The sequence below is a fragment of the Lagenorhynchus albirostris genome, chromosome 17, assembly GCF_949774975.1.
Source record: "Lagenorhynchus albirostris chromosome 17, mLagAlb1.1, whole genome shotgun sequence".
In the NCBI taxonomy this organism is placed as follows: Eukaryota; Metazoa; Chordata; class Mammalia; order Artiodactyla; family Delphinidae; genus Lagenorhynchus; species Lagenorhynchus albirostris.
Window position 1 is genome coordinate 48,400,917 of NC_083111.1, and position 11,847 is coordinate 48,412,763.

Genomic DNA, 11,847 nt, shown 5'->3' on the forward strand with positions numbered 1-11,847 from the left:
CAAAATCGGAAGACTCACACTTCTTAATTTCAAAACTTACTACAAAGGTGTAATAATCAAAACAATATGGTACTGTCATAGGACAGACATATAGACCAATGGAAGCTAATAGAGAGCCCAGAAATAAACCCTGAATATACGGTCAAATGCTTTTTAACAAAGGTGCTAAGACCATTCAATGAGGAAAAGACAGTCTTTTTAACAAACAGTGCTGGGAAAACTGTATATCCACATGCAAAAGAATGAAGTTGGACCTTACTTTACGTCATATACAAAAATCAGCTCAAGTTCTCTCTGCCAGCCGTTCAAGATGCCGAAGGGAAAGAAGGACCAGGGGAAGAAGGTGGCCCCGGCCCCTGCTGCCGTGAAGAAGCAGCAGGCCAAGAAGGTGATCAATCTCCTGTTTGAAAAAAGGCCCAAGCATTTTGGCATTGGACAGGACATCCAGCCCAAAAGGGACCTCACCCACTTCGTCAAACGGCCCCGCTATATCCAGCTGCAGTGGCAAATCCTCTATAAGCAGCTGAAATTGCCTCCTGCTTTTAACCAATTCACCCAGGCCTTGGACCGCCAAACAGCTACTCACCTGCTTAAGCTGGCCCACAAGTACAGACCAGAGATGAAGCAAGAGAAGAAGCAGAGGTTGCTGGCCTGAGCTGAGAAGAAAGCTGAGGGCAAAGGGGGTGTCCCCACCAAGAGGCCACCTGTCCTTCAAGCAGGGGTTAATACTGTCCCCACCTTGGTGGAGAACAAGAAGGCTCAGCTGGTGGTGATTGTACATGACATGGATCCCATTGAGCTGGTGGTCTTCCTGCCTGCCCTGTGCTGTAAGATGGGGGATCCCTACTGCATCATCAAGGGGATGGCCAGGCTGGGACATGTGGTCCACAGGAAGACCTGCACCACCATTGCCTTCACACAAGTCAACTCAGAAGACAAAGGGGCTCTGGCTAAGCTAGCGGAAGCCATCAGGACTGATTACGATGATGATATGACAACCTCTGCCTTCACTGGGGAAGCAACATCCTTGGTCCAAAATCAGGGGTTCACATTGCCAAGCTGGAAAAGGCAAAGACCAAAGAGCTGCCTACCAAACTGGCCAGGTGAGTGTACACTATTGAGTTTTCTGTACATAAAAGTAATAAAAATTCTTTGGCCAAAAATAAACCCAAACAAACAAAGAAAAATTAGCTCAAATGGGAATTCCCCAGAGGTCCAGTGGTTAGGACACAGTGCTTTCACTGCGGGGTCCCAGGTTCAACCCCTGCTCAGGGAACTAAGATCCTGCAAGCCACGTGGAGCAGCCAAATAAAATAAAATAAAATAAAATAGTATGTATGAGCTATGCATTATATGCACACACACAGAAACTGTAAACTTCGTGAGATTTGGAGCTGTATCTTGCCCCAGACATTTTTTCCCACAGGTCTGGTACACCACAGTCTTGTCCCAAAGGAAGTTTTCAATATATATTTTGAATTAAATGAATGAAGGAGAGAGAAAGAATACTCTGTTTAATTCTTCCATTACCACCAGCATTATTTTTCTAAAATTCAGAGGCAATCAGGCCATTTTTGGCTCCGAATTCTTGCATGACTTCCCTCCCAGTGCCTCCGGAGTCGAGTGTGGGCTCGTTACCTGGCAGGCAACCTCCCTCCCTCTGCTCTCTGCATCCTCTCCACCTCATCCTCACCACGGTACAATGGAGGGAATGGCTTTGGCCTTTGTGCACTTGGTAAAATAGGGGCAATAGACACCACCTCAAGGATTGCTGAAACGATTAAATGAGGTGACATCTGAAAATGTCCAGCATATACTTGAGACCAGTCAATTCGTGCTGGTTTCTTTTTCTCCCTCCTGCACCCTGCTCTTCAGCCACATTGTAGTTTTTGCTGTCTCAGAGCACACACATAGTTTCCCTTCTCCAAGTTTTTGCTTATCCTTTTTCCACTGCTTCACATATGTCCTCCTGGTCACTCTATAAAAATTTAATGAACACTTCAAGACATATCTCAAAGTGCATTTACTCAGTGAAAGTTTTCTGACTCCCCCAGGAGATTTAAAATTGTCTGGGGGCTTCCCTGGTGGCACAGTGGTTAAGAGTCGCCTGCCAATGCAGGCGGTATCGGTTCAAGCCCTGGTCCGGGAGGATCTCACATGCCGCGGAGCAACTAAGCCTGTGCGCCACAACTACTGAGCCTGTGTGCCACAACTACTGAAGCCCGCGTGCCTAGAGCCCATGCTCTGCAACAAGAGAAGCCATGGCAATGAGAAGCCGGCACACCTCAATGAAGAGTGGCCCCTGCTCGCCGCAAGTAGAGAAAGACCATGCACAGCAACGAAGACCCAACGCAGCCAGTAAATAAATAAATAAAATAAATTTATGTATTTAAAACAAAGCTGTCTGGGAGGAAGAAAAGCTTACCTCTACCCTTCTAGGTTCTTCTGGCTGGTCTAAGAATGAAATTGATGTAAGACTGATGAACAGGAGAAAATCAAATTTTAATCTGTGCATATGGAAACCCTACATACATGAGAGGTTCAGAGACAGAAAGATAAAATGAGGCATGTATGCCATCCTGAGCTAAGGAATGGGATCGGGGCCTGGAATTTCCAAGGACAGGAAGGCAATTTCAGAATGATAAGAAGAGCAGATGGCTGGGAATTAGATGTTTACTCTGCCATATAGATGGCGCTGCTTAGGTAAAATTTATTTCTGGTAATAACTTTTTCTGGGAAAAATCCCCAATTTTAATTCTTCCAGGTAGTTAAGGGAGGGGCAGTAGTTTCTCTTGAGCCTACAGGGTCTCCATTGCCTTTAACACAAAATAATCCACATGCCAAATTAGCACACCTTAGGGAGGCCTGTTCTTAACCCTTATAATCCTTTATAAAGCTTTCATGTAATTTTGTAAGTTTCTTAAAAGTTTTCTTTTTTAAAAAAATTTATTCATTTATTTATTTATTTTTGGCTGCATCGGGTCTGCGCTGCTGAGCGCAGGCTTTCTCTAGTTGCAGCGAGCGGGGGCTACTCTTTGTTGCGGTGCGCAGGCTTCTCGTTGCAGTGGCTTCTCTTGTTGCCGAGCACGGGCTCTAGGCATGCAGGCTTCAGTAGTTGTGGAGTGTGGTCTCAGTAGTTGTGGCTCGTGGGCTCTAAAGCTCAGGCTCAGTAGCTGTGGCTCACGGGTTTAGTTGCTCCACGGCATGTGGGATCTTCCCGGACCAGGGCTCGAAGCCCTGTCCCCTGCATTGGCAGGCAGATTCTTAACCACTGCGCCAGCAGGGAAGCCCCAGTTTCTTAAAAGTTTTCTAAGAAACTTTCATAGAATTGTCTTGTATTATAATTATTTGTGGACATATCTTATGGGCATATATGTCTTATCTTCAGAGCCCAACACAATATTTATTAAATTGAATTGATTTTTTTTTTTTTTGGCTGTGCTTCAAGGCTTGTGGGATATTAGTTCCCTGACCAGGGATTGAGCCCTGGGCCCTCAGCAGTGGAAGCATGGAGTCCTAACCACTGGACTGCCAGGGAGTTCCCTTGAATTGAATTTTTTTGACCAGGAAATTTGGGGCTTAGATTTCATAAATGAAATACATCATAAAGGCTTTCCAAGTACAGTCTCCCTATAAATAGCTTCTCTCTTTATGCGATAACATCCAGCCTGGCAATTTAGCACCCTTGCCAGCCACAGCTCTCTGGAAGATATAGCTACACAAGACAGTGTAAGATAATGTGACTTCTAGGGATGGGCGGTGGAGGTGATGGGGGTGGGGAAACGCACAGCTGATTGGACCAGGGGTGAGCACACACCTGACCCAGCAAGAACCAATCATTTGCTCAGAAACGACCTGAGTGGCCCAGGTTTTCTCAGAAGAGCCAGGCTAGTTCCTTCCTCTCTGAAGGACTTCAGTGTGTGTAGTCAATTGAGGGTGGGTCCTGGAGCTTACCAGCCACGGTGTAAGTCCAGGAGGAACGGCCAAGCCGTGCCTCTGGCAGGGTGAAGGAGCAGAGAAAGGAAGGCAAAATGGAGGAAAGGCGGAAGCTGGCGCATAAGCAGAGACAGAGAGACACAGGGAAGAGTCACCCTGCTCCTGAGGGCTCCCCAGTTCTCTGGCCAATTTGAATGGAGCCCAGCAACACTTCGTTTTCTGTCCTTGGATCCTGTGAGATCTCTGTGTACTCTCAGTAAGTACCCCGTTTTACCTCAGTTGGACTGATGTTTCTTACAGTCACGCACATCCTGGCTACAAAAAGGAAACTGTTTTTGTTTTTTTTTGTTTGTTTGTTTTTTGCGGTATGCGGGCCCCCCACCGCTGCGGCCTCTCCCGCCGCGGGGCACAGGCTCCGGACGCACAGGCCCAGCGGCCACGGCCCACCGGCCTAGCCGCTCCGCGGCACGCGGGACCCTCCCGGACCGGGGCACGAACCCGCGTGCCCCGCATCGGCAGGCAGACTCTCAACCACTGCGCCACCAGGGAAGCCCGGAAACTGTTTTGCTGAATCAACTCCAGCATGTAATGTGTCCAGTCACCTGAATTTATACCTCATCTTTGTCCCTCCTTTACTAGCTAATGATGACTTTCAGCAAAATTTTTGCTCACTCCATGTCTTGTTTCTTTAATAGGTAAAACACAATAATTTCATATCATGTTTTACCACTTACCAGTTACTTTCCATACATTATCTCACATGAATTTTTTTTAAAGTTCTTAGAATATGGCAAAGAAATTTTATTCATATTTTACAGACTTCCCAAGATCTCTGTATACTCAGGTCACCATCAGCCTACCTCAGAGAGTGTAAATATTTTTTTAAAAGGATAATAAACTGTAGCTTGAATGAATGAATACACTCTAAATGAATGAATGAATGAATACACTCTAAGATCTCTTCCATGAGAATTTTTGTTGAAAAACTTTCAAGTCGTTAGAGGTAACAGTGACTTCATATTCTATTTATATAAGTCCTGTTTCAAAATATATTGATACTGAGTTCAATAGTAGGACCACTAGATTGAAGACCTCCAGTTATGATAAAATGCTATATTTCTAAAAATATGCATAATATTCCTGCCTGAAGTTTAATTTCAAGGCTACAGGCTCAAGACCTTACCTAGACCTGTGAGCAATACCTGGTACTTTCCCACTTTAAAAATATGCTATCTTGGGTCACAAAGAACTTTCAGTACTAGCATGATGCCACACAGTCCTGTGTCCCAGAACTTGCTCATGGTGTCCCCAAGGCCACTGACACAACCTGACCAGGTCCCACCACAGGCAACTTTCTTCCTCTCCTTCCTACATGCCAGGGCTGCCTGACAGGCTGATTCTGCTCAGAGCTCGCAGCCCACACATGGCTTAGGGGGAGGCCGATCGTGCTGCTCCCCAGAGCTGCCCTGCACTGTTCCACGCAGAGTCCTGCTGAGTCACCACCTTCTCCTCCCAGCTGCCACCATCAGACCACATGGCTTCTTTCTCATTTCAGCCCGAAAGAGAAGAGTACCTTATGCAAACTAGGCGCGAGCACAAAAACGCAACCCCCTTCCTCCCTCACACCAAAAAGCACGTCCTTATATGATGTAGGGATTAACCAACACAGCGTGTTATAATTGCACCCACCTGAAAAAGAGACGGAAGGAGAAACCAGGTTTGGGGCTGGTTCACTGCTGAAAGAGCTGACCCTCAGTTGGACCTGTTCAATACCGCTCCAAGAGAAGCACTAAGTGTGTGTGTTGGAAGAGATCATAACTTTCAGCTCTTTTGCTATAATGCTGATAGCTCCCATTATAGTCATATGTAATAATGTTAGTAACATTGACATCATATGCTATGTTAATTCCTGTATGTACATTCTGTACATAATAGAATGCAGGTAAAGCCTTTAACATAGTGCCTGTCACAAATAAGTGTTCAATGAATGACAGATATAGAAGTAGTGGTAGTATATTATGTTATTATATTGCATAATATATTATTATTGCAGTACTAGTAGTAGTATCTTACTTATCCCACCCCCAAATCTTTGCTGAGCTTTTGCTTATCCATCAGTCATCCCTTCAGGAAACATCTACTGAGCATGTTCTACATACGGAGCACTGTATTAGGCCCTGGGGGCACAGAAGGATAGGCCCATGCTCTTTCAGGCATGGGTTCCAATCTAGCTTAACCACTATCTTTCTGGGTGGTGTTGGGCATGCTCCTTAAGCTTTCTGAGATTAAGTTTATTCAACTGTTAAATGAGTACAATAATTTCTGTGTCATAGGATTCTTGATGGGATTAGAAGCACATGCAAAGGGCTTAGCCCAGCACATTACTCATACAAGGAGAAGCACTTAATATAATCTTAGCATCATTTAATATGGAATTTTTATATGTCACTCTTAAAAAAGAATCCTGGGATTTCCCTGGTGGTCCAGTGGTTAAGACTCTGTGCTCCCAAGGCAAGGGGCCTGGGTTCAATCCCTGGTCAGGGAACTAGATCCCGCATGCCACAACTAAAAAGATCCTGCATACCACAACTAAGACCCGGCGCAGCCAAATAAATAAATAAATAAATATATAAAAATTTTAAAAAAAGAACCCTAGGAGAGAATTCCTTTTCAAGCTCACGCAGGGATCACTAGTAGAACCTGGGACTCAAACCTTAGTCTACCTGCAGGCCACATAATGAGCCAATGCGATTCTGAGTTTGAAATCAGGATTTTCTCTTAGACACCCTGGTATATCTAGATTCCACATGTCTCCTGGACACATGAAGCATCGATATACATGGAAAGGAGATTTTTAAAAATAGAGGAATCTAACTCAAGCATAAATTCAAATTTTTTAGACATCTTCAGACACCTGATATGACATGAAGTTAAATACAACGGCATCCCTGTTCTGTGATTTTTCTGATGAAAAAGGAAGAAATGTGAAGCTGTAGAGCCAAACAAACCTCAAAAACCCTCCGGAAAAGAAATTTTTCTTTGTTGATTACCATACGGACCTAACAGTTTTGGAAACTTTGAACAGAATCGGTTTGCAAGGAGGCAGCCCTTGCTCCTACCCCTTCCTCCCTACACACTAACTGTAGCTTATACTCTGAGAACTTTAAAGTCTTCAAATCTGAATGATTTGCAGGCCCAGTGAAAACTAAAATCAAAACTGATTTGGGGAAAAACAGTAATTTTCTGACCTCTTTGTACTCACTCTTCAGAGCATTTTTTATGCTTGTTTATTTTGGTAATGTCCCTTGGTTATGTGTTTTTCTTGCTTCGGTTTCATATAAGAAATGTTCCATCTGTGTATTCATTTTCTGGATTTATTCCCCAGAATTTTAAGTAAAAGATAGCTTAGAGCAGTGTTTCTCAAACACTTTTTCTCTTCAATCCATAGTAAGAAATATATTTTACATTTTAACCCAAATACACATGTATTTACAAATATCTAAAAGTTTCATGAACTAATATCCATACCATGAGGTATGCACTATGATTTTTTTATTCTATTCTATCTTGTGTATAAAAAATTGAATTACAGGTCCAGGAGGAGTGGGGGAGAGATGAATAGGCGGAGCACAGGACATTTCTAGGGCAGCAAGGATATTCTGTATGATATGGTAATGATGGACACATGACAGTATGCATCTGTCAAAACCCATAGAGTATCACGAACAGCGAACCCTAACAGAAACAATGGACTTTAGTTAATAATCGTGTATCAATATCAGCTCATCAATTAAAAATGTCCCTTCTGTGCAATTTTTGTGTTAACCTAAAACTGCTCTAAAAAATGAAATCTATTAAAAAATATCTTAAAAATAAAGATAAAAGTTGGTTGCAATTTATAAAATTAATTTTACTACCTGCTGGTGGCTTCTTCTCCACAATTTAAAAACTTGTGACCTGTAGGAAGTGCCCTGGCCTTTTAACCAGCTCTGTTGCTCCATGGAGGCTGGCCTTAGACAAGCTGCATGATATTGTGTCAACTTTCCCATCTGAGAAATGGGGTTTTTTGATCAGAAAAATGCCAAGATCCTTTCCAGCCCCCAAATGTAAGTATTAATTCTAAGAATCTTAGAAAGAAAGAGAAATCATTGTAAATTACATATACATTATTTAGGTCAACGCCGTTTTTATAGGCATCTCATGGGCACTGTTATTTTGTCTATTTTAAATAAATAAATAAATAAAAAGTAATGGTTCCCAAACAAACTATATAATTGCAGTTTTCTCTGGGTTCCTGATTCAAGATCCTTGTGGGAGAAGCAAATAAAGAGCATTTAGAAAAGATGCAAATGGCACTTCTAGTGTGGGTATTTGTCTGCCCTTCTTCCATGGCCTGGCTAGAGTTCACCTGAACTCGGTTCTCATTGTTTGCCCCACTCAGTGTTTGCTGGGAGCCTACCGTAGCCAGGCCCTGTGCTGGGGGTGAGTGCAGTGCTGTCCCACCTCTTGTAGCTTGGGTCAGGAAATGGAAATCAGGCTACTTCACTCCAGATCTTTCTTGCTTTCCCTACCCCAGGACCACTATGGAGAAGACAGCAATCTGGGAAGGATGCACGTAAGCTCTGGCTCAGGCTGACCTGGGGTGAATCTCAGTGCTCAATGCTGCTTCTCAACAGCTATTGAACCTCAGGTAAGTTATCTGACCACTCCCCTCAGTGTTCTCAAGTGAAAATGGGGTAATAATATCCCACCTCATAGGACTTTCCGAGGATGAAAGAGGGAATGGAGCTGTCATCTTGGTCCTACACAGTACTGCAAAGCAGATGAAGGTGCCCTTGGAACACCCTTCCCATTTTTCATATTTGCTCTGCCCCCTCTCTACCTCACCCCTACTTTCTGCAACCAACAATGTTATAGACGCTTCCCAAACACGTAGTGCTTCCTCTCACCCATTCAATTTTTTTGCCTTATTTTCTAAGAAAGGATGACCCTAAGCAAGTTGTGGAACAAATCACCTGTGTGTTTTCCCTCCCATGACAAGAAGTTCCTGTAGGGGAACCCAACTGGCATTGAACTTCAGAGGCAGCCTAGAGAAGGAAAAGTCCATCGCAGTAAGAGGGCAACACTCTGGGAGGTGCAGTTGCAGTCTTCCCGCTCCGTTTTAGTGGGACTGCTTTTAGGTTGATTGCACAGCAAACAATAACAATAGCATCTAGGTTATTTAATGAAAGTCTATAATTTGCTGGGCATGTGCTAAACAGTTTGCATAAATATCTCCAGGCCTCACAACCACCATGAAAGGCTGGGTTTTCCTTGGTGTCCCTTGAGCCTCTCCATGAAGCAGCAACATGAGCTTGAATTCTAGGTCTATTTCCCTGAGATCAGGGAAGCCCAACCTGACAGTGGGGTGTGGGGATGGAGGAGGGGAAGGAGAGATTGCTTTAATAACAATCACAGAAATCCCTCAAGAATAGTTACCAGGGCTTCCCTGGTGGCGCAGTGGTTGAGAGTCCGCCTGACGATGCGGACGGTCCGGGAGGATCCCGCATGCTGTGGAGCGGCTGGGCCCGTGAGCCATGGCCGCTGAGCCTGTGCGTCCGGAGCCTGTGCTCCAAAACGGGAGAGGCCACACAGTGAGAGGCCCGCGTACCGCAAAAAAAAAAAAAAGAATAGTTACCAGGGTGAGGGTACCAGCCAAGGGAACACCCTGGAAAGAGCAGCCCCAGCAGGGAGGGGGCCACCCTTACTGGTGATTGAAGTCCAGCAATCCCACTGATTGGAGGTGGTGAGCCAAGCCCGTGTCGGGCCTCGCTGACACATGGCTGGGCTGAAGAAAGAACTCATTGAATTGTTCATGGAAAAGAGTGGTGCCTGAGAGGCCAGAGCTGGAGAATGAGGCCGCCTCAAGCACAGGGCTTGGCAGGACACCAGGGTGAAAGGTACAGCGAAGGACTCCCAAAATCAGTTCTTGGAGCAGGGTTTTGCGTCACAAGCTGGCCACTGAGGGGAAAGATGGGCACTTGCAGGTTTTGCCTGTGTGTTGAGGTTCACCGCTGACATCAGATGTGTCTGAGCTGTGGCTCCACCTTCGCGTGAAAGGGGAGACCTGGACCTGCCTGAGCAGGAGGCGCCTTAAGCTAGACAAGTCAGGCTATGCCCTGGGGCTTTGTCAGCGGGCCCTGGCTTCTTGCTTCCTAGAAGCTACCTGCACGGTCAGGAGCGAGAGGCCTTGGTGGCCAGATAACTTGGGTCTAATTCTGGCCTGCCAGCTGAACGAACAAGGCCACGATGATAAAACTTTATTTACTGTGTGCAAACACTGCCCTAAGCACTTTGTGTCTCTTACCTCACTTACTCTTCTTTTTTTAAAAAAATAAAATTTATTTATTTAGTTTTGGCTGCTTTGGTTCTTTGTTGCTGCACGCGGGTTTTCTCTAGTTGCGGGGAGCAGGGGCTACTCTTTGTTGTGGTGCGCAGGCTTCTCATTGTGGTGGCTTCTCTTGTTGCGGAGCACGGGCTCTAGGTGCTCAGGCTTCAGTAGTCGTGGCTCGCAGGCTCTAGAGTGCAGACTCAGTAGTTGTGGCATACGGGCTCAGTAGTTGTGGTGTGCAGGCTCAGTAGTTGTGGTGCACGGGCTTAGTTGCTCCACAGCATGTGGGAATCTTCCCAGACCAGGGCTTGAACCTGTGTCCCCTGCATTGGCAGGCAGATTCTTAACCACTGTGCCGCCAGGGAAGCCCCCCTCACTTACTCTTCGAAGCAGCTCTGGGTACTATTATTATCCCTCTTCTGCAGATGAGGAGACTGAGGCAAGGGATAGTTAGGTAGTTTGCCCAAGGTCACAGTGCCAGGTACTGATGGAGTCAGGATTTGAACCTGGCTGTGTGACTCTAGGAACAGAGCGTTGGGCCGCTTTCTTACCCTGCCTCTGATTCTCCAGAATTGTAAAATGGGCTAAACAGAATGCTTCCTTCCTAGTGTGGGGTGATAGTCAAGTGGGATAACCTGGATAGCAGCGTGGGCACAGTGCCTGCATGCAAAACAGTGTGAGCTGCTGTTGGTGTGATTTATCACAGCCCTCTGCGGCCTTGCTACTCTTTCTGTTTCTTCTCAGATAACTTTTGTTTTTGCGGTACGCAGGCCTCTCACTACTGTGGCCTCTCCCGTTGCGGAGCACAGGCTCCGGACGCGCAGGCTCAGCGGCCACGGCTCACGGGCCCAGCCGCTCCGCGGCATGCGGGATCTTCCCGGACCAGGGCACGAACCCGTGTCCCCTGCATCAGCAGGCGGACTCCCAACCACTGCGCCACCAGGGAAGCCCTCAGATAATTTTTTAATTAAGCTTCATGAGCATTTCAGCCTCTTGGGTTGGGACACAGTGTCTATTTGGCATGCGTGGAGGGGCTGGGCATCAAAGTTTAAAAACCCTGTGGTGTAAGTGGGGATTCTGTGCTTACCTGAACAGTATTCCAAGAATCCTTCAAGGATGGAAGTTCAAGTTTAGTCCTCTGAGCAAAAAGTTTAGAGAGGTTCTTCTCTGCCTTTGTTTAACTGTGAAAAAAAAAAAATTCTCCATAGTAATAACAACAAACCTCCTGGTTTGGTTTTGTTTTTTGTGGCTCCCAGCACTCACAGAAAAAGAAAACAGATAAATTAAAACCACTTATGTCCAAGGTTCCCATAGGTAAGAGAAGGAAAGCTTTCTCCTTCTTGGGTAGGGGCAGATACGTGGAGGCGAGGGAGGGGTTTCACACCATTCTGGTGCCTCCCCTCCAATGCCAAAGCTGAGGCAGAATGAGTGACTCAGGAGAAGCCCCAGGGAAATTCTAGGTCTTGCTTCCCTGCATGCCAAGAGGATTCTTGAGTCTCCCCTCAAGGCAGGGAGCCCCTCAGATGCAGCCCAGCCCCTCT

At 45.7% G+C, this 11,847-nt stretch overlaps 1 pseudogene; it reads left to right on the forward strand.

Annotated features, from left to right (window-relative positions):
• Nucleotides 1–304: 304 nt before the first annotated feature.
• Nucleotides 305–1,107, forward strand: LOC132507974 (large ribosomal subunit protein eL8-like; annotated as a pseudogene).
• Nucleotides 1,108–11,847: the final 10,740 nt, after the last annotated feature.